This window comes from Vanessa tameamea, chromosome 3 (genome assembly GCF_037043105.1).
Source record: "Vanessa tameamea isolate UH-Manoa-2023 chromosome 3, ilVanTame1 primary haplotype, whole genome shotgun sequence".
Lineage (NCBI taxonomy): Eukaryota > Metazoa > Arthropoda > Insecta > Lepidoptera > Nymphalidae > Vanessa > Vanessa tameamea.
This window is the reverse complement of record NC_087311.1, coordinates 3,690,592-3,715,198: the sequence shown is the minus strand read 5'-3', so window position 1 is coordinate 3,715,198 and position 24,607 is coordinate 3,690,592. Positions and strand designations below refer to the sequence as shown.

At 31.7% G+C, this 24,607-nt stretch overlaps 2 long non-coding RNA genes across 2 annotated transcripts; both read left to right on the top strand.

Moving 5' to 3' along the window:
* On the top strand, positions 1–2,148 carry LOC113397210 (uncharacterized). The gene is made up of 2 exons (XR_010309476.1): positions 1–232; positions 1,882–2,148. It is a non-coding gene; the product is annotated as an uncharacterized LOC113397210 (long non-coding RNA).
* A 1,701-nt stretch (positions 2,149–3,849) lies between these two features.
* Positions 3,850–8,887, top strand: LOC135193970 (uncharacterized). The gene is made up of 2 exons (XR_010309529.1): positions 3,850–4,078; positions 8,766–8,887. It is a non-coding gene; the product is annotated as an uncharacterized LOC135193970 (long non-coding RNA).
* Positions 8,888–24,607: the final 15,720 nt, after the last annotated feature.

Below are 24,607 nucleotides of genomic sequence, written 5' to 3'. Positions count from 1 at the left end.
ACAATGCAGATATCGTCTCGCACAGTTTACACATATATTTGCTTTGATAAATAAACTTATTTCGGTGTATTTATTTTATGTAATATTTCTCGCATCGATCAGTCGAGTGTCATTATTAAGTAAAGGTGGTTGATATCATTTATTAGAATCGTAAAGTGTGCAAACAAAATGAAACTATATATTTTAAACGTTCTGATCGTGTTGTTAGTTTTTATGAATGTTGGATTTAAAGGTAAATTTATCGGAATAAAACTATAAAATTTCACATATGGAAAAATTGATAATCTGTGTAATTGTAATTGCAGTTTAATAATTTTTGCTTGTAAAAAACAGGAGGTCATTTACAAATTAACTTCAATAACAAAATGTTTGTATGTAAAAACCATTTTTTAAACATTTCTATAGAGATCATAATTTTAAATAGAATCGAAGGAAGTACTTAGTTTTATTTCACAAAAATACACGCGTATGAGTTCAATGTTTCAATTTATATTATAGGTTGTTAAAAATCCACAGAAGGGCAAAAGCCTTAGTTTCAGGGAGTACACAGGGACTATCCTCGATCACACTATCGACCAAAGTCAAAAACTGATATGCGACTTTGATTAATATAACTATAACATTTAAAGGATACAAGAATCAAAATAGCATATCACCGTCAGTTGGTTTTCAATATCTTTCGAATGAGTCCTTACAGAACAGCATTGCGGATTGGAGACTTGGTAGAATCAACACCATTCTCTTTCAATAAAATATTGTAACTATTTTTATATATATGTAACACGTATCACACAGTATATATAGTATGTTGTGTTTTATTAATTTGTTATCCGAGCCATTCACCGGGTATAGTAGGCACTGAAATTATGTTTATTTTCGTTTTCGTTCGTTATTACGTTCCACTTCCGTATGATTATGATACAATACACTCGAGTTATCTGTGAACTCTCATTTAAGTATTATCTTACAAGAACGTATACTAACAAAATAATAATCTTATCTTCATTATGTTAACACGGTATGAACTTCTCTTATACATATTTCAGATGTGTATTACTCAGTCAACTGACAAAAATAGACTGATTAAGACTGACAAAGATCATGGGTTCAAATTAAAGTTATCCGAGGAAGATTACTTGGTGGTGAAGCTTCGTTTACTACCCACTCATTATATAGTGTACCGCCAAATAGCAATACAATAATATTTTTGTCTTCCGATTTGATGGGTGAGTTAGCCAGTATAACGACAGGCACAAGAGACATAATATCTTAGTATCAAAGGGGCACTGGCTATGTAAGTGATGGTTGATATTTCTTACCAATTTCTAGTGGCGGTGGTGACCATTTACCATCAGCTGGTCAATTTGCCAGTCCGATTAATCTTATGTTAAAAATAAAATAAAATAAAGTAATATTATTTTCAATGTGCTTTATTTTTGTTCATACTTCGTCTATTGCTCGACGACCTACATCTTGTGTTTAAATTAATAAATATTTTAGAAACTTTAAATCGTTTCGAGCGGTAAAGTTTTACGCACGTGTCAAGTCTCTGAGATTTGTAGTAATATTTATGGATTTTTGCGTTTAGGTATTGAATCGGATTTATCATCCTATAAAATCTAAATAAAATATATCGTAGATATTGATTTTTAATATAAATATTAATCTAATGTTACAAATGATGTTTTTTAAATATGCATTACTATCAGAATACTTTATGACCAAACTCACAGTCGCTTTTTATAAAAAGATGCAATAGCAAATTTAATAAATATAAGAAAGATATATATTATTTTCAATCAACTCGAATAATGCCTTAATGATTGCTGTCTTTTTGGTATGTTTTATTTCAATAATTGCTTATGATAATTATCTTTTCAGACGTCCAAACTGCAGAAGTAAAAAAGTATCCCTGCCGTTTTGAATGCGCAGACTATTGCCAAATCCACGGAAAAGTCACTGGGTACTGCTGGCGTGGAATGTGTCACTGTCGACTGAAATATAGTCCTCGTCCTTAATATTATATTGTTTTATATATTTTAAATACACTACATTTTTATTGTATAATTTGTTCATTACTTATTAACCTAAACACCACGTGTAAAAACATATGTATTAATTATAAAAATAAATGAAGGTTTATTACTATTATAACTTTTGCATGCATACTTTTGATTAAAGCCGGAATTTTAACCGTGCGAAAGACCAAAGTATTCTGTTGAGGAGTGATTGTTTAATCGGGTAAAATCAAATTTGTTTTCATACTCCTAAATAAAAAGAGCTGTCGGGTTTATTTATAATCTTGGAGCTCGAGATTCATATTGTATAGACACGAGGAGTAAATTAATAAGACCTAGTTTCCGATTGAGTAAAGCTATCCTGCGGTATTCGTTTCTATAATAAGATTCCACAGCCTTTTAACCATGGCCAATAAAAAAATTTAATGCTCATGTCAAAAAAGCATTGATAAATTAAGCATAACATAAACATAATCAGCCTGTAAATTTCCCACTGTTGGGCTAAGGCCTCCTCTCCCGTTGAGGAGAAGGTATGGAGCATATTCCACCACGCTGCTCCAATGCGGGTTGGTGGAAAAATAAATAAAGCATATTACTACTCAATACAAGAGTATGTTAAAGATAGAAAGCTTGGTCTTATTAAATTATTCATTGATTTCTAAGCAGGATATATAAAAATGTAATTGTTCTTAACTGACACACTTTGTATTTAAAATGGTATTCATTTTAGATTGAGTATTTCTCAATATAAAATGAATACCATTTCCATTCGTGAGGTTTGTTACTGAAATAACAAATTATATATTAACTAGACAATGGCGTTATGATTATGTTGTAGAATGTTGTGTACTTAATTTTCGATATACCTTGGAGAATGCCGGTGGTTGTCTCGAACTCTGCCTGATGGAATACATTATGAGACATTTTACCAATTATTTTCTTTACCAAAAGAACCAGGACACGAAATGTCCTTTCACTCTAACAGAAATAATATATTAGAGTAATTAATTATAAAAAAAGCGGCCAAGTGCGAGTCCGACTCGCCCATTTAGGGTTCCGTAGCAGCAAGTAACAAGGTATATATATATTATTTTTTTTCGTTCTAACCAATTTGGGGTGGAAGATTGCATGATAATGTATATCATATATTAATTTTAGTTTTATCATTCTCTTACTTTAGAAGTTACAGGGGAGGGGGGGCATTTTACCACTTTGAAAGTGTCTCTAGCATAAACTATTCAGTTTAGAAAAAAAAAATTAGAAACCTTATTATCATTTTTGAAGACCTATCCATAGATACCACACAAGTATGGGATCGATGAAAAAAAAATTTGAGTTACAGTCGTAAGTATGGGGAACCCCAAAATTTATTACTTTTTTTCTATTTTTGTGTGAAAATCTTAATGCGGTTTACAGAATACATCTATGTATTTACCAAGTTTCAACAGTATAGTTCTTATAGTTTCGGAAAAAAGTGGCTGTAACATACGGACGGACAAACAGACAGACAGACATGACGAATCTATAAGGGTTCTGTTTTTTGCCATTTGGCTACGGAACTCTAAAAACACGCACACACACCCATATATATATATGCTATGTGTGTGTGTGTAAATATGTTAACATTATGATGACATCATGTTAACATATTTGATACCGATCTATGATAGACAGGTTAAGAGAATACGTTCAGCAAGATTTACGCTTCTAAGAAGATTGGTCTTCACATAGTGCGGTCGTGGTACTAAAGTAAACTTTTATATAACTGTGTAGTAACATTTTAGATAGAGCGCGTGTACAAGAACCGATTGAACAAAAAAACATTAATATAGAAATCTAAATAATACAATACAGATATCGTCTCGCAAATTTTACGCATATTTATTTCTATTTCGGTCTATTTGTTTTCAATGTTTCTCGTGCCGGTGAGTCGAATATCGTTATTAACTAAAGGTGATTGATATCGTTTACTAGAGTCATAAAGTGCGCAAACGAAATGAATTTATACCCTTTTAACTTTCTTATCGTGTTATTAGTATTTATGAATGTTGGATTTAAAGGTAAAAATGCCTTTATGATGATTATTTTTTCCGTAATTAGACTATAATATCCACACATGTAAAACATATATTATGTGTGTATTTTATCGTTGCTTTAATCATTATTTCATGTAATTGTATGTCATAAAAAATTAACTTCGAAAACGTTTTTAAAAGATTTACAGAGTTTTTTGGATGGTCAGGCGGACTAACAAATGGGCCACGATTTGGTAACTGGTCACCACTTCCTATAGGAATTGGCACCGTACGAAATTGTAATAAAGAAATCGGAACTAAGTTTTTATGTCCCTTGTGCTTATTCGTCCTTCAAATCGGAACACAACAATGCTATGTATTGCTGTTTGGTGGTAGAATATCTGATGAGTGGATGGTACCTAATAAGACGGGCTAGCGCGAAGTATTACCGCCAAGTAATTTTTTAAAGCCAGACTTCGTGTAATTTTTTATTTATTTAAATTGAAGAGTTGTGTGGACTTAGTTTTACTTCTTCATATTTAATATGGTACCAAATTTGAAGAGGTTAGTTTTGTAAATCAATCATTATTTTACCCAGAACATTACGCTTATCAGGTAACATCATAAGGTTAAATTTTTGACTGAAGTTTTATCCGTCTAATGGTGATAAAATTATTACCCAATAATGTTGCAAAATTAAAAAGTTATATTAGTATAGTATTCGATGTGTTATTGTAATTGTACCTCATGTTATCTTATCTCTGTTAGTTAACTATAGAAACGATGAGGAAAGTAATAGGTACTTGTCTTCATTTAACAAACATATACGTACTAGTTGAACGTTGCAATTTATCTAATACCTCAGTATGATATAATTCTAGGACAAAAATGTTCCTTTTTAAGGAGAGTGTTTGGAGTTTATTTTGCTGCTGCTCGACTGTGTTTGGGTGGATAGCAGAATCACACCCGACAGGTTTAATCGACACGAGGTTTTCCATCACCGTTAAGCACACATTAAGCATCTGGAAACTGTGGTGCTTCTGATCTGTCACCTTTGAAATTCACAGTTGAAATTCGTATGTCTTATATATTGCGTTACATCAGCTCATTATTCTGCAGAATTATTTATTAATTTTGATCGACTACAGAGTTGAGTTGAATCGATTAATTGAATCGAAAGTGCATTCATATAGTCATCTTAAAAATTGAGCATTAGCTCATGCGTAAGTTTATTTTTTGGTTATAAATTAAATTTCGGATCGTGCTATTTATTTCGCATATGTCCACCGCAGGGTCGTTAGTCATTTTTTATGGAGTTAAATGGGTGTGGATTAAGCATTATGCTCTTCATACTATCTGCAAAATCTCTTAGAAAAAACATATTAAAACTTCATTTACACTCAATACCTTAGTCTTTTCCAGTCAGCTTTCTACCTTAGTTGAGTTGTTGTTCAGTATTATTTTATTCTCTTTGAGTAGTAAATAAATTAGAAGTAGTTATGTTAACTGATGGATGATTTGGGAGGTATTCTCGTTTATGGTAGGCATTTTAGGTATTTTTTGGTGCAATAAAAAATAACCTAACAATGTTTTTAGTAGACATTAATTTATCTTATTCTTGAAATTTTTTATGTCGAATAAATAAAAAAGAAATAAAATCATAAAATAAAAAAAGGTGATCTTTTTCTGTTAAACGAACAGATTAAGTTTCAGAAGCTCGTTTGTTGACTTCTTCAAGTTTTGTATTGTCATGTTAAATTTCACTAAATTAGCTGTATCCTCGAAAATAATTTTAATTATGAGAAATCCTATGAGAATATTTAAAAAAAAATCCTGGGTTAGAATATCATCATAATTTTTGTATCCCTTATAAGCACAGTTTAACAGGGTCTTAATTGATGTTAATTTTAATCTGAATTTTTAAAAATTTTATTATTAAATGTGGTTTGTTAACGAGTGATAAATTGATATATAACATAATAATATAATGTGATGTGATATTGTTATAGTATTTATTGAAATTGTAATATCATTCTTCGTATAATCAAATAATACGAATAGAGTGCTTAATGGTAAAAAAGATGTTACTAGACAATAATGTCTAGTAACATTTTTTGAGAAGAAGAAGTGCAGAATAAACATTTGTAAGTGAATAATGAAAAATTAATTACACAATCTAATACATACTCATTTCTATGTTATTATGATATACTAAAAATAACGCGATATCATGGGAGATTGCTAGAGAAAAATAATTGTTTAGGGCCTTGCGTGGAAGAGCTTTCCTTATGGTATCTGGTAATTTGCGAGACAGACGAACGGCCGTCACAGCGAATGAGTCAGAAAAAAAACATTGATATGTATAATTGTCTTTTGTCCAAATGGATGTTGATAAGGCTAAGCAAGCCGTATATTGGTATATTTCAGTTATTTTCACTGTATATCAGTATAATACCGTATGACAGATACATATATAGCCACCGGTGTCCCTACGACATTTGTGTTGCGGAAAAGGGCTATTCGCGTAATCTACAAGTATAACTTTACAGCTAAAGCACCTTTGAGGTATACATGTAAAGAAATCAAAACATTAACTGCTGCTTCTTAATATACGAGTATATGTATTCTGGAATGTCATATGTGCGCGGAAAAATATAAATGGTTTTGCGAGAAAATGTAATACTCATAAACATGATGGAACAATCGAAAACTATAATCAATCCTGTTGCTCGACTGTGTAGATTCAAAACCTTAATCTTTTGTGGTGCAATTTCGTTTAACAATAGGATTCCAGAAAGCGTTCAATATGCCTCTGTTGCCAAATGTAAATGTTAAAGGGACGTTTGTGTGTAAAATATTATTATACAATCGGTGAGGTAAATATTACACTTCAGTCAAACAGTTTGTTTTAGTTTATATATTTAGGTTTGTATGGATATCATACGAAATATTAAAAAAAAATATTATAATCTCTATAAAATAGATTAGTACGAAGATAACTACGTTATTTTAGTGTAATTATCTTTGTACTTCTTAAGACTTATATTGGGTATAATAGATAAATGTAACACATGATTTCTCGAAAAAAATATATCTTTTTTAAATATAACGTTATAAGTCCTATCCTACTAGTCTTAAAAATTAAAACTTACAATTTTAGTCCGTTTTGTAATCGTTTTATTAATAAGCCGTCAATAATATTATTATTCCTATAAATAAGAAATTATATGCTTGAATTGAACGAAATCGATTTTACGTTTGGTTGATGAAACAGTCCGTAATTTAACGCTTTAATAATACAGGCGAAAATCAATTTAAAAGTCGATTTTAAAACTTTATTTATTTATGTCACGCATGTGTGCAAAATGAGAAATGTTATGATAAAATGTTAAATAATAATCATTACTTTCAGTATAGTCCAAACAAATCATTATACATTTAACGCTATCACGTGGCAACTAAAATTACAATCTTTTTCGCTTTTTTACAATCAGTTATCTTACGCAAACTACAATTTCAGCATTTAATTAATATAAGTTTTCAAAATTAATTCTAAAATACGATAAATTTTATTTTATTATTGTATATTCCTTGTGTTGCTGCAAATTCCGATGACCTTTTTTTTTTTTTTGTTTAACGAGGAAGAAATGCATTTATGCATGCCGCCCGGTCGGGGGACCGGGACGGGTATGTGGGACTCAACCGGGGCCTAATGCCCCGTGCCAGGGCACGCTGATGCTAATGCCCTGTCCTACCCACTAAAACCATCCTCGGGTTTCCACCATGCCGCCGAGTGGTGAGGCAACGGGATCGCCAAGGGCATGCAATCGCGACCCCACCAGCGGCAGCCGCCGTAAGGCGGCTGAATGTTCATGGAACGCGCGCCTAGTGCGCGCCTTCCCCCTCATCCTCCACGTGGGAATGTGGCGAACTCCCCCGAGTCCGCCACTGGAGGCTGGGCGTCAACGAAGCTGACGCCCTGCGACGGATAAGATGGTAGGCTCCGCCGCTGACCGCCGGTGCAAAACACCTGGGAGGCTCGAGTAGCGAGCCCTCCCACTCCCTCCTAGCCAACGAGGCCACTCACATGGTCCGCCCTGACGCCGATCAGGGACGTACCAGGAGCGGCCCCGCGGCATCCCTCCCGCCAGTCTTAGCCGTGGCCGACGAGCAAGCTCAAGCCGGCCCCGTTGCCCAGGGTACACCACGAGGAGGTGACTGACATGTACCCCAAATTCCGATGACCTAGGTCAACACCCCGGGTTAGGGCAATAGAAAAATTATTAGGGTTTCCTTTCAATAAATTTTGTCTGTCTGGAAATGTCTGTGTTATACAGTACAGCGTTAATATTCTTGCTTTTGTTTTCCCCTCTGGGGCAAGTCTTTATTATCAAAAACATCGCACCTGTGTTAGCGCATAATCTTGTGTGCTAATATCCTGGCCGCCTTGATAGAAATTCAGGAAAACATTATTATTAATAGTTTATTATAAACATGTACGATTATAAATTTGCCTTGATCATTACCTAAAAATTATGTTGCGCATAATATCAGATCGAATTATTATAATTAAATATATATGTAAACATTGGTAGATAGAGCCTGCTATCAGGTGTCTCATTTGGCCGCCTACCTGTTTAAGGTAAATAAAATCGCTTTTCTGCCTAGATAATCATTACCTATTCGATATGTCTTATTTCTATAATAGCTTATGATTTAATTAACTTTTCAGATGTTGAAACTGAAGGAGTAAAAACATGTCACTATCGTTATTCATTAAACTGTGCAAAATTTTGCCAAATCAAAGGAACAGGCGCTAGTAACTGCTGGCCTGGATTATGTAGCTGTAAATCAGGATAAAGTCCTCGTCCTTAATATTATATTATTGATATATTTTAAATATATAACAGTTTATTGTAAACATTGTAATAACTTCCTTAGATTATGTTTAAATACACATATATGAATTATAAATACAAATAAAGAATTATTATCGTTATAGTTTGCTTTGCTTATATTATGGCTGTTAGCTGAAATTATAACTAATACAAGTGAATTTATTTCAATAATTTGTTTTAAGTAATCATTTTTGTTGTACGAATTAAAATAAGATATAAGCTGGCCGCTCTCTTTATAGTTATAGTAAATTGAGTAAAGATTTTATCGTATCGATAATTTCTTTACTCCATTTGATGTATCTGACAAATGAATGTTTAATACCCTTATAATCACGGCTAAATGCGATCAAAAATTTGTTGATTATTTTACACAGTATTAAAATAAAAACTTTTAAGCGTGTGTGTGTTTAAGCTAAAGTATTACATATGATAAATAAAATGTTAAATTCAAAAGATCGTATCAAGATCGTGTGAAATGTTATGATCAATATGTCCAAAAATAATGTAATATCGAAATGCCGATCAAAATTACTGGCTACTCTTCTTCTTGCACCGCAGTTATGTTTGTTAAGAAATACTGTTCAAAAGAGCAATTTGTAGTTGAAGTCAATGATATTTTAAAAACATTTGCATCCCTAAATGACAAAGCAAACGGTGATTTATGGGATATTTCTGTAAATGTAATTACTTCCATCAAATCCTGACCTTGGTTTGCTTCTTTCTTCAGGAGGAATGCGTGAATACTACTAAGTCTTTTGTGATCTCTTTTGGCGTCCAACTCGGCTTTTAATGATTGAGAAAAGCCATAAGTGGTATCTCTCGATGTGATACTACGATATTGGATGTTAAATTCGGGCATAGTGCAGTTCGCAAAAGCACTTCTTACTCGAAACACTGATCAGTCAAGTAGGCCTGATTGAGTTCAAAGGCAATAGCGGCCAGTCTAGACATAACGCCTTTGATTAGGTATGGCACAAAGCGCTTCATTCGAAGCTAAGGAAGCTTCGAAACGAACCTTTGGGCTTTTGGCTTTCTTGCAAATAGACCAGCAACGGTGAGAATTTCGGTATTGTAGTGTGAGATTTTGCAACCAGTTCAAAACATGCTTAAGAACTAATTGATTAAAAAAAAAAAAATATATATATATTTAATTATAAAAGATAAAATAATACAATTCTGATGTTGCAAATTTTACGCATATTTATTTTGATTTCGGTCTATTTAATAAAAAGCCCAAAGTAACCTCTCGGTGTATTAATTTAAGTGTAATTCTCGTATGCGTTAGTCGATTGTCAATATTAACTAAAGGTGTTCGATATTGTTAGAGACTAGTGAAGTTTGTCAACAAAATGAAATTACACTTTCTTAACGTTCTTATCGTGTTGATAGTCTTTATGAATTTAGGATTTCAAGGTATTTTTTCTGGAATTTGATACTATGTGTGAATTTTAAAGTTGCTTTTATGTATTAACTTCAATAACAAAGTATTTGTGTATAAAATCCTCTTCAAAACATTTTTATTGAAAAAATAATATTCTAATAAAGTATGTCTCCGTGTTACTTTTCATTCATATTGAATCCAAAGACTATAGCTTATTTTTAGCACATTAAATAGGTAATAGGTCACCACCCATAGATATTGGCGATGTAAGAAATATTAATCATTCCTTACATCGCCAATATATCACCAATCTTAGGAATAAAGATGTTGTGTCCCTTTTACCTAAACACTGGCAAACTCACCCTTCGAATCGAAAAACGACATTAAAGAAAGACAAAGACAATATTAAGTTTTGCTGTTTGGCGGTAAAATACCTGATAAGTGATTGGTAGCTACCCAGACGGGCTTGCACAAAGCTCTACCACCAAGTAGGGCTTACAAACTTTAGGGCAACTAGTAGTGGAGCAAATTTTAACTCTTGGGATTTGTATTTTATTTTATGAAAGGAAGTAAATGAAATGAAGGAATTGGGGTTGGAAAAAGAGATATTTAACATATTGAGCACCAAATTGATTGGATAAATGCTTGGTTGCTTTCTTCTACTTTAGTTCAGGTTTTGTTGAGTGTTCTCTTAAACAATATGATTAGTAAAAAGAAATCAAGTGGTGTTGAAACCTTATAAAAATCCTACTTGTCTCACAAAAAATTAAAACTTACATTTTAAGCCGTTTTTAATTCAATTCAATTAATAATAAACTGTCACTAATATTATCCTTTCCATAAATTAATAATTATTATATGCGATATGAAATAGATGTTACGTTTGATTAATGAAAAAATAATGTACTATTTAACGCTTTAATAATACAGACGAAAATCAATTTAAAAGTCCATTTTAAAATGTGTTTGTTAATGTATTTGACATTGATACGAAAGGTATGAAATTAATTGATCTTTGAATATGCATAACTATGTTACTAATAATAATTTAAAAAAAAAATCTAGTAGAATATTTGTTTATCTTTGATAAAATAGGCGCACTAGCAAAAATTTACATTTTTGCAATTTCCTCTTTGGACTTACATGAGATGATTATTAACTATAGGATATGTCCTATTTTTGTAATGGCTTATAATATAAAATTTTCTTTTCAGATGTTGATGCAGTAAAACCAAAAGAGTGTGCTTTTCGTTTCTTGTTAGAATGTCCGAAAATATGCAAACTCCAAATTGAATACGAGCAGGACTGCGCGGAAAAGTGTAACTGTTTAAAAAATTCCACGTCGACGATGTAATATTGTTGTATAAATATGTTATTATATAAATATTGTTGTATAAATATGTATAATTTGTTATTTTATTTAATTATTATCATGATCATGGTTAAATCTATACTAATATAATAAATGTGGAAGCAACTCTGTCTATCTGTCTTCCACATTATTTCGCTTATAACCGTATCAATAAAAAAAGCTAAGCTATGCGATGAGGAGTGATGGTTTGATTGGGTAAGCTTAAATCTATTGTCATCATGAATTTACGAATTATTCTACATACTTTATTCTTTAAAATGATAGGCTTTGTTTATTTTTGTATTTTGTAAGTGAATGTGAATATAATTTGGGAGATCTAATATATTTAAAGATTAGCTGTGCTCGCGACTTCGTGCGCGTTTGAATTTAACGAAAAATATTATTGATATTTCTTTTGCTTAGTTGCTCCTTATTACATTAGCGATCTGCCAGAGAAAGTCAAAATCTGTCGAGCCGTTCCAGAGATTAAACACAAAGACAGACCAATATTAAAAAAAATGTTATATTGGTATATGTACCGTGTAAACATACATATGTATTTAAAAGCGGTTATTTTAATATTAAAAACAGACGCTCATGAAAGTAATATTTATTGACGAAGAGCAAAATACTTCTATTTTGAAGTTAAGTGTATGGATGTAAGTGTTACTTTCTCTTATTTCGTATTAAATGTGATGTCATAAAATAAAGCAATAAAAAGTGGTAAAAGTTAAAGAACATTAGCTTAAATTCAATTCTTAGTTTAATGGCTTTTAGTTGTGCCGACAGGGCATAGATTATTTCGCCAATGTCACGTAGGATGTAGAAGACACGAAAGAGATTGATCGGTACGGTTGAGGTAACAGACTCAATTAAATTTTGAAGACTAGCATAGTAGTAACAATTTCCTTGTTAATCCTTAACCTAGAACAACACAAACATTAAAGGTTAATAATAAAGTAAATTAATAATAATTGTTAGTACTCTAAACTATATATAATAAGATATAACACTCAATTGGACTATTCACAACTTCATGAGCAAGCATATAGATTGACATTTGACAGTCTATCGGCTTGATATGGCATGAGATAAGGTAAGTCTGATTTTAAATAATCGATTTATCGAATAGTCATAATCGATTTATATAAATAAAATCTTTTCTAAATCTAAAAGTAGGTACCGAGCACATTGATGTTTTTTTATATTTATGTCTAAAATTATATTAATATTAGATTTGTTTGTTTTATTGGTTTTTTTTTTGTAGTGGATAAACACTTAAACTACTTGGTTGATTTCTAAAAAACTTCAGAAAATGTCTGTGCGTAACATAGGCTATTTATTTATTCTATGTTCAATTGTGCACAATAGGACATCGTGCGTAATTCCTAATAAGCTTTATATCTATTCTGACTTGATTGCCTTTGTTCTATTGGCTAGATATATGTATGACCACAGATACCGAGGTCATGGGTTCAAGACCTAGGTCTGGCCAAATAAAAGTCAGCGGATTTTTCTATTGAAGACAATTAAGTATGTACACTCTTCTGGAAAGCACGTAAAGGCTTTGGTTGCGCACTCGAACTCTTTCCGTTTGTGCCGGATTTGCCGTCCCATTTGCTTATGCGAGTGCACCTGTGTTGGTGCACACACTTATGTACTATATGTCGTGTGCAGTTGGTTATTCTCCCTTGAGCTTGGTGCCAATATTATACTACACACATCAAAAAACTCGTGAGAATCATCAATATGGCGTATTTTTGTTAAACTTGTTATGAATATATTCTACATTAATCGAATCAGATTAGTTGTTTTAAAACATATATCCTAATTAGTAACACGCATATATTGATTTTTTTATATTTACGAGATACGAAATTACATTATGTCATATCGTAAAAAACGGATTAAATTATGCAGTGGACATCCCAAGTTGAAATACCCTCTTGATAATAGTATAACAAGGATTCTTTGATTTCATGTCTTTATAGTACTTTTAAATATAAAATACGTATCACAAGTCGTTCGTTTGATTCTAATATCCGTAATCAGTACATTAAAACATATAATTAAAAAGTAATTATTTTTGTATCACGTCATTCCTTCAGATATATCTTCTTGTTTCCACTGCTGAACTGATATCGGTCTAAAAAGCTCGGTGTTCTCAGCAAAGCAAAAAAGTACTTCACGTCGGCTCATCGCTTAAAACTTTACAAGATGTAAATTCCACTCAATTCGGCCATACCAATTTCTTCTATATTACGCGGAGTAATGTGTCGACCATCAATTTCCTTCCAACCAGCCTGATCTTTTAGGTAAGCGCAGAGATGTTGGAATGTTCCGAGATATAAAAAATAACAGTCGCCAAATTTCACATTCGAATATTGCTTTAGTATATTATAAAATATTAATTTTACCTAATAAAGGCGGAAGTGACACTTAGATAACCCCACAAAGTTATACTTTCACGTCTTAACTACTCGACTAATTAATTTTTTTATACACTATGCAGGGGTAAGAAAAGAAATCCGCAGGCGGAAACTAGTAGTAGTTAATTTTAATCATATTTATTTTTATTTTGTTGTATTTATTTTAATGTATTTTTCGTAAAGGTCAGTCGAGTCTTATTGTTAACTAAAGGTAGTTGTTATCGTTCATTTGACTAAAGGACGCAAACAAAATGAATTTATACTTCCTTAATATTCTTATCGCGGTGTTAGTCTTTATGAATATTGGATTAAAAGGTAATTATTTCCGGAATTTGAATATAAAATTCCACACGTATTCCTTTTGAGTGAATTTTATAGTTACATAATAACATAACATAATCAGCCTGTAAATTTCCCACTGCTGGGCTAAGGCCTCCTCTCCCGTTGAGGAGAAGGTATGGAGCATATTCCACCACGCTGCTCCAATGCGGGTTGGTGGAATCCACATGTGGCAGAATTTCGTTGAAATTAGACACATGCAGGTTTCCTCACGATGTTTTCCTTCACCGCCGAGCACGAGATGAATTATAAACACAAATTAAGCACATGAAAATTCAGTGGTGCCTGCCTGGGTTTGAACCCGAAATCATCGGTTAAGATGCACGCGTTCTACCCACTGGGCCATCTCGGCTCTTATAGTTATTTTAATCAATTTTATAAACAAATATTTGTTACTAAATCTTACACAATTCAATATAATTTATACAGTAATTATACAATAGATTTTAAATTTCTAAAAATTATAAAGATTGAGCGCGTAATTTGAGAGAATGTATATACAAAAAGTAAGGATCTGAAGGAGTCGGAAAGGTATATTATTCCTGATTTTAAGGAATATATATAAATTAGCTAAAGTCATTGTGATATTCGTGAACTAATTCGGAAAAAAATATGAAGAGCTCTCACATAATACTTGTGGCCGTAGACAGAACCTAAGAAATTCTGAAAATAATGGTAGGTGTGAACTAAGCTAACTTTAGACAAAGACTTGAGTGCTTAAAGGAAAGCGAGCAGATATACATACTGTAAGCCCGCCTTAAGTCATCTCCTCATGGAGCTCTGTACCAACAAATACTTTAAGAAAAAATATAAGAGCCTATTGAGGAGGTGATATACATTTCGGGAGCCTTCTATTACAAGAAGGTGACGGAAAAATAAGTGAACAAGATAACCTTATCAAAATAGATAAGTTAGATTTAAAACAAATTATAGCTACGAACTCGGGGCACGCTAGAAGTTATTATCATATTAAGATTTAAATAAATTTAACGCTTGAGTTCTCAGTAGATTTGTATTTTCGAACCTTCTAGAAAACCTACTTGACTTGAAAAGTTAAAATATTAAGATATTTATAAAAAATTGTCATTTATAAAATATTATTTCTATAAATAAGTAATTTTATGCTTGCATTGAACGAAATCGATGTTATGGCTGATTGATGAAACGATATATTATTTAATGTTTTAATATAGGGGAAAATCAATTTAAAAGTTAATAATAAAACTTTATTTATGAATGTCATCTTGTAATTTATTAATAATAATGGTTACTTTCAGTACAGCTTAATTTACGATTTTTTTTTAATTATGTTTATCCATTCAAAACCAGTTGTCATGTGGTTACTAAACGTATCAAAGCCTTTTACGACCTTAGTGATAAAATCATGCACTTCACACATCACATAAATACTCATAAGGAGCTCAAATTCATAAATAATGAACAATAATTGTACTCCTTATGTATTATAAAAAGTAAAAATTATATTTTATTGTTGTTTTTGTTTCGTTTTGTTGTCTAAACAACAACACATATATTACTCTGATCCCAATGTAAGTAGCTAAAGCACTTGTATTATGGAAAAACAGGAGTAACGACGGTACAAACACCCAGACCCAAGACAACATAGAAAACTAATGAACTTTTTCTACATCGACTCGGCCGGGAATCGAGCCCGAGACCTCGGAGTGGCGTGAAAACCGGTGTACACACTACTCGACCCCGGAGGTCGTCAAATTATAATTATTAAAGTATTTTCAAAATATATTTTAGTTATTGATTGTTATAAGAAATAAATAATTTAATATTACGAAATCTATGGAACATAATAATTTTTAAATAACATAACTGTTGGAATACTTTATTATCAAATGCATGGTAATTTTCATTGATATAGAGGCAATAGCTTTTATCGTGTGATATAATTATCTTTTCAGACGTTGAAACAGCAGATGAAAAAGTGGATCCCTGCAGTTATAACTACAAAAAATATTGTGAAATCACAGGTCACTGCTTGCATGGAATATGTCGAACAAAATAAAGTCCTCGTCTTATATATTATACTAGCTGTTACCCGCGGCATTGCTCGCGTAGATATTAATATATTTATAAATTAACTTAAAATAATATGTTAATGTAAGACCCCTTTGTATACCACATTGGCGTGTATTTCAGCCGTTAGGGTAGAATATTCAGAAACGCTTAAATACGTATCAACTCATTTTTAATCGGTATCCCAAAAATAAAATTTCTATCTTTAAAAATGACGGACTTCCAGACTAACCTGTAAACGGAATGTTAACCCAATTTCCCTCCTTAGGCATAAATATCCAGAAACGCTTTAATGCGAATCAAGTAATTTTTAATCGGTAGCCCAAAAATAAAATTTCATACTTCTAACATATATACTTTCGCAATTATAATATTATGGATTAATAAACTAATTATAAACACAATAACAATTCACCTACATACCTAATAAAGTGCGAGTCAGACTCGTGGACCGAGGGTTCCATATACATATTTATAGGTATGTAAATAGCTCATAGATCTACCAAAAGGGAACGATGCTTAAAGATATTTTCCTTTTTTCAAGTTTTTTAAATTTTCCAATGTAAGTAGAGCCCTGCTCCTAAGCAAAATGTACGCAGTGTAGGATCAATTTATATTGTTTTTTTATAAGCAAATAAAAATAAAAAAATCACGATTTTCAGTTTTTTCTTAACTTATTGTGCTATAATAACTATCTTCATGCCAAATTTCCAGTTTCTAGGACTACGGACTTTTAAGAAAAAAATACAATTTCCGTTTATTCCCTATCTCTTGGGAATTCCGAAATATCCTAAAAATAGTTTTTAGTTGTTGTTATAACCTACTTGCATGCTAAATTTGAAACCCCTAATAATTATAGTTACGGAGATAGAGCTACTTTGGTTCGAAAATATAAATCCTATTTATTTCCTATCCCGTGGGAATTTTGAAAAATCCCTTCTTAGTGCACCTCTAGGATACTCAAGGTATATGTGGGCCAAATTTTAAGTCTCTAGGTCCAGTGGCTTAGGCTGTGCGTTGTCTGTCAGTCACTCAGTCACTCAATCACTCAGTAACGGAAGAGTTTTATATATATTGATTGTTAAATATATTTTAAATATGTTCTTTAATTTAACAATTACTTTTTTATTGTATATATTTTTGTTTAATAAATTCTAAATATAATAAAAAATATATTTATATAAATACATATAATTTGTCTCCGTCATTTATAAAGCGAATTGGAAACCATTTTTTTTTCTTTTCGTTGTATTTCCCGTAGTCGCATTTAAAGTCGGTATTTCTTAATAATATATTTTTTATATTTTTTAGTACACTGCGATTGTTGCCAAAATTTTAACCACGCAAATCAAAATAGCCATGTAAGGTGAACAGAAATCGTTTTCGAGAAGCTGACTAGACCGACCACTTATATACATTTTGTCAAATGAAATATGTTTATTTACTAGGATCACAATATAAAAAATATGGTTTTTAGACTGTGCTAGGAATTTGTAAAAGTATCAATGTCAAAAGTTTTGAAAATCATTTCAAAGTAATTGGCTAATACCAGCACTTGCTCTAGGTTTCAGTTGATAATACTTACATAGAAAATCGACACGAGTCTTAAAATAAACAGCACAATGGTAATTCCAAAAGTTATAAAAATTACTTCCATAATATTTGGTCATGTATGTATGTATCAAATTATGTCCGTTGGAAACATCTTCCTTCCTATGTTGTTGTAGTAAATAGTAGTATTTCCTTCGACTAATATGATCACTTTACATTTAATAACGTATTTATTTATAAAATGACCATTTTAGCCTTGTGTAACTCACAGTTTTAATTATCAACTATATCTATTTATAAAGTACTAGCAGATCACCCGAGAAACTTCGCGTTTATTCAAAAGACTTTATAGGAATTTCAAAACCAGGTTTTGTTTTGATTTCATTTCGTTGAAAACCGCAAGACACTCATCCCCATTTGGTGCCAAAATAATGAATATTATTTAAATTATTTTTTTAATGTCAAATAGTACACATTAGTTTAGTTAGAATTGGAGTTTGTCGATAGCAATTTTCTTTAATTTTTAATACGTTTTTCATTTTTTTTTTTCTTATTTCACCGGTCTCTATACGGCCAGTAACTTTTTTCCGCTCTATAAAATTAATTCTTTGTTAAATTGTAACAATTTAGTAATGTGCAATCAAGAATCCTCTTTAAATCCTTTTTTTCTGCACATCTACGGCTACGGCTCTTCAAAATGAGATCTACTATAGATAACCGATTTTCTATGTGCAGCTATCGTCCCACAATCACTGGGACAATATTTGGCTTATGCTATTAATAAAAAGAAAGTATAATTTATTACTTTGATTGTATGCGTGTTTCTCATATTATTTTTGCTTCTATTTATTTTTTTAAATCTTATGCGACTGATAGTTCACTATGATTATAAACAATAATTAAATTCTCAAGTGTATATAACCCTTGACACTTTATAATTATTTTTGTTAATTTACTTTTGGTCTAAACCCTAACAAAATTCTCCTAAAATCATGAATCACCAAGATCCCTAGAAGTTTCGGCAAAATTTGATATAAACTGGTGTCTGTTGACTTTTATAATTATGATCAAAAATAATTTCACGAAATGTTAATATCGATATGTTACATATGCTAAAAAGCTGCGGCTGTTTAATTACAACCTCATCATGAAAATTGTTACCTGAAATAATTATATTCATTGTTTACAAAGTAAATTAACCTTATTGGCTGGACTGAAACTCACTAATTGAGCAAATAAATTATTTTAAAATATAATCTTTCCTCTTAACAATGCATCCATGTATCTCTTTCGATCACGTTGATTTACTTGCGTTTATCTTGTTAACCTCTCTCTGACATATCAGAGTGGCAATTAAAATTCCCGTCGAATTGTTGTAAATTAAATTAATTATAATATAATTATATTAAATTAAATAATTATAAATTGATTTGTGCTGCGATGCATGGTAAAATCAAAATCGTCATTTTACAGAATTGTATTTAACGTAAAGCTAACACCGATTCGGAATTTAGATTATACTGAGATGAACCGGCAATAAACAAAGCAGCTGCTCTTTTCCAACATACAGGCCGGCAACACACCTGCAAGCCCCCCGGTGTTGCAGATGTCCATGGGCGGTGGTAGTCACTTTCCATCAGGTGAGCCTCCTGCTCGTTTGCCACCTCTAATATAAAAAAAAAAAAAAAACAGGCACAGAGTTATGTCAGTTAAACACAAATTAATTTATATAATATAATCCTAAATATAATTGATGTTATTAACAAAAAAGTTGAATTTATAGATCGGCAAAGTTAAAAATATCGGCGGAATTTTATAATAGAAACGAAATAGAATACCTTGCCCTAGGAAGGATTTATTGACTTGCGGATTTGGAAACTTGGCTATTACCTATTACTTGGTAAGCCTAAGATGATTACAACTCCAGCGCTCCAAGATATTAGATGTTGACGCATATTATTGTAATATAAAATTGATTCTATATTTAGCATTTAAAAATCAAATCAACGATGTCAGCGCTTTGTGGTTGGAACGGCAAATCTGACACCGACGGAAAAGTTCAAACGTAGAAATAATGGTTTTACGTTTCGTGGTACGGCAGTGTTACCATTGCTAACTTTCAGACTCAGTTCTAAGAAACTACCAAGCTACTAAGAATTTATCACAGAAACATCCAATAACTTTTTTATGACTCAACCCATGGTTTGAACGACGTATCTCGTGATCTACGGCTTTTGTAAGTTTCAGCCATTTTTTATAAAATAGGTTGGCAGACGATTAAATACGCCACCTGAATCCATGGGATCAACCAACCAAGGGATCTGATATTGTGTCTGTAGTTATAGTGGCTCATTCACCATTTTAAACTCGAACACAACAAGAATAAATTTGGCCTAATATTTATCGCCGGAAAAGAAAACCCATCGTGTTGTGTGTTCGAAATATATGTATACTTCATTATTTACAGTTCTTTTCACTTACTTTCAATAGATCGGAGTAATTAAACAAGTAAATATATAATTATATTCATTAATATTAATAGTGATTATTTTCAAAATCGTTTAGCACAGCTAATAATTTTATTTACTAAAATTATTGTAGTTTAATTAATTATTGTGGTTGTGGCTTTTTCGTGCAGTTTACACATTGCGTCGATCAAAATAAATAGAATAAAAGCATGCTACTTATTATTATGGTGGTTCTAAATAATAATCACATCACATTGAAAATTAATTATTGGATAATTTAAAAAAAAAGTTATTTATTAAACTTGACATAAGCGCCGAGCGAGCCCTACATTCTTTTTAAAAATAGGTCAATTGACTCTTAAATAATTAATAGGATTGTGCAAACCGAGTTTTAATACAGGGACTTTAAAAATGCATTCGGAATTTCAGAGCAAATCCATTCTTCGTCAAACGTGACAAGTTTACGAGCTCACATGAGCAGGGTCGATATGGGAATAATCAATATGAAAAAATATTTCCATTCTAAGAGTTTCCGAGGCATTAACAAAATATCTTCAGAGGTATTTATGAAGAATATGTCTTGTTGAAGCGAACTTTGCAGCTTAATTACACTGAATGGCTTATTATGAATGACTTCGGAATTCTATCGGATACCCTCCTGGGTATATTCAAAAGAAAAGTTAGTAAGCGCAGCGCTGAGGATAATAAGAGGCGTTTCGTTAATAAAGCGAGGGAAGACGATATTTTTGTAAATGGCCGTGATGTCGGTCCATCATGTAACAATTATGATTATTGAGTCCTTGAAATGGATCCTGGTTGGCAATATTTATATAAGAAGTAATTATTTTTAGATTATTAAACAAGTTGTGGCTCATTGGCCCCCTGATGGTCAGTGCTCACAACCACAACTCAGAGAAAATGGATGTGATAGAAATATTAACCAACCCTTACGTCAATGCCCCGTCAACTTTGTGAACTAATATGTCCTTTTCTTACACTCCTCCTTGGGCGCAATATCCTTAAAAAGGAGTACAAAATTTTCTCTTTACGTACGTACGTAGTTTTGATCGATAACTGTCATCTTTCTTTAGTCCGTAAACAATAATTAATTTGGGAAAATAATAATTTAAATAATTATAACTCAGTTGTGTAAATGTATGTCATTATTTCCGAAGACAATAATGGTTATTCCATTTGGATTGATATTACGGATGAACAACTTTTGCAAATAATAATTGTCGGAAATTAAATGTTAGGTAAATGTTATTTTTTTTTTGAAAACAGTCAATTTATATTTAATTATTCTTTATTTTTTCGTTGCGATTCATTTTAATATCCGCTTGATTTATAGTCTATGATTAAAATTTTTGGCGATTGTTATTGCCGTTAAATTAAATTATAATTTTATAATATATTTTAATATTTTTAAAATATATATAGTTGTGAATGCGGAAACGCAGTCGTTGCCATTGCTTCCGGTAAGCCTGAACAAAGCCTTTGACGTGCGGTCTCGTTTGAAAGTTCGATTTCTGCGTTTCGGGGACTCAGTGGTAGAAAGACGTACTCCAAGGACTTGTCTATTACCAGCAATTAAATTATTATTACAAAGCGATACTTAATTTATAAAGAAATAAATTGATTTCAAAGTTAAATTGTATTTAATATTTTTTCTACCCATAATGCTCGTGGAAGCTCGCCACAAATATGAAAATACAGGAGATAGATTGAAATACCAACTACCTTATCGCTGACCGATCCTGATACGACATTTTTGTAAAATATTATATACCAATTATATTCTGTTTGTAGACGATTTACGACTTTATGCTCGGCCTGAGTTAGACATCGTCTAACTCAGGCCGAGCATAAAGTTGTACAAACGATTGCTGAACTGAATGATGTTTTGTGCTATAGCTCTTACTGACCTAATGGTCTTGGTGTGTCAGCCAATCCTCTTAAGTTTTGGTCGATCATCGTTGGGAATCCACTTTGACTGAAACAGTTTGAGCTCTTTATTTTCATTTTTTTAAGAATACTGTAATGCCCTACCAAGGATCAGTTAAAGTAGGTGCAGTGGGCATCAACGCCTCCTTTTCTTGATCGCCTCAAGTCAGTGAAATGTGTAGGAAAGTCAATGCATGATACGTTCATGATATCACCACTTTTTTCTATTAGCATTTTATTTTTTAATATTATTATTTTAGGTTTATTATGTATTATTTGTACCATAGATCTCCATATCTTTAGCATGATGTCTACATTTGCATAATTTCGACAAATAAATACATATTAATATTAAAAATGCGAAAGTAGCTCTGTCTGTCTGTCTGTCTCGCTATCACGCCAAAACTACTGGACTGATTTAAATGATATTTGGTACACAAATAGTCTAGCGCCTGAGAAGGACTTTTTATTTGGAAAAAAGTGCTGTAAAGGGTTGGAAAGGGGGATGAAAGGTTGTAAGTTGTTGAAAGTATGTCATATTTAGAACTAGAAGCATAAAACTTATATTTTAGGCTGTACACTTATTAAATAACATATCATAACACTCACTAAGGAGGGAATTTTGGAAATTCTACTCCTAAAGGGGTGAAATAGAGGTTGAACGTTTGTATGGAAGTCCGTAATTTTTTAAGTTAGAAACATGAAACTTTATTTTTGGGATACTAATTAAAAGGAGTAGATACTTATTTAAGGGTTTCTGCATATTCTACCCCTGCGGGGGTGAAATAAGAGTTGAAAGTTTTTATGGAAGTCCGTCATTTTTTATATTAAAATCATGAAACTTTTTTTTGGGATACGGATTAAAAATGAATAGATACGTATTTAAGCCTTTCTGGATATTTTACGCCTAAAGGGAGAAATAGGGGTTGACATTTCGTATACAGGTACGTCTGGAAGTCCGTTATTTTGAAGTTGGAAGCATGAAATTTTATTTTCGGGCTACTGATTAAAAATAAATAGATACGTATTTAAGTATTTAAGCGTTTCTTGATATTTTAGGCCTAAAGGTAAAAATAGGTGTCGACATTTCGTATGCAGGTTAGTCTGGAGTAAATTATTTATTAAATATATTCATATTCTACGCGAGCAAAGCCACGGGTAACAGCTAGTAAATATATATATGTAGGTTACCGCACAGAAAAATAATGAAGTTTAAAACAAAAGAATGCTACGCGAGCGGTAGATGGGATTAACATGGTTGTACCAACATTGTTGTGATAAATTAACCGGATTTAGTCAATAACTTGTTAATTGTTAATAATTAATATACCGAAGCACCTTAACCACATATTCCGCCCCCTATATATGTCAAAGCCAAACTTACATTACGATATTATACATTCTTGTTTAATGTAAACATTGCAAAAAAAAAATCTATTTAATTGTTATAGGAAATCATAGTTTTATGGCACAGTCTGACCACGTACAGCAAAGATGTAAAAGCTAGTATGAGATTAATAAGGGTAACATTATATTTCATAATACAGTCAAAGATATTTTTATTATCTTTATTTTAACAAAATGTAGGACTGGGTGCTAATTCATTTAATCATCAAACATAGTATTTTTAGATATTTATTCAAAACGGTATTTTATGCTTCGATATCGACTAAGTAAATATTTAGTGTAGCTTAGGCGTCACATGAGCTCTTCATCATAACGACCTACAGAGCTGAATAATTTAAACCACACAGACTATGTAGCGGTTACATTATAAACAGACAGTGCCTTATATTATAAATGTCTATGTGTATATTGTACTGCCAACATGATCACGAGAACAAATGTCAACATTACATATTATATACAAGACGCGAGTATACAGCAATGGTGTCTTGAGAATATATCATTATTAAGGCCGTCGCATGAGTAACAGCGTGTAAATAAAAAATAATTGAATAATAATAAATATTTATTCATATTGTTATGTAAATTGTTGAAATACTCTATAAAACGAATTTCAATATTATTTCAAGGTTTATTATCCAACTTAAAAAAGAAGAGAAAATTCTTAGTTCGTTTAAATGTGAATACTAGTTTAGTTGCGTGGCTTTGTCCTCATGTTGCCTTGTAGGTGTGAGGTACATTTTTCCGAGATAAATGT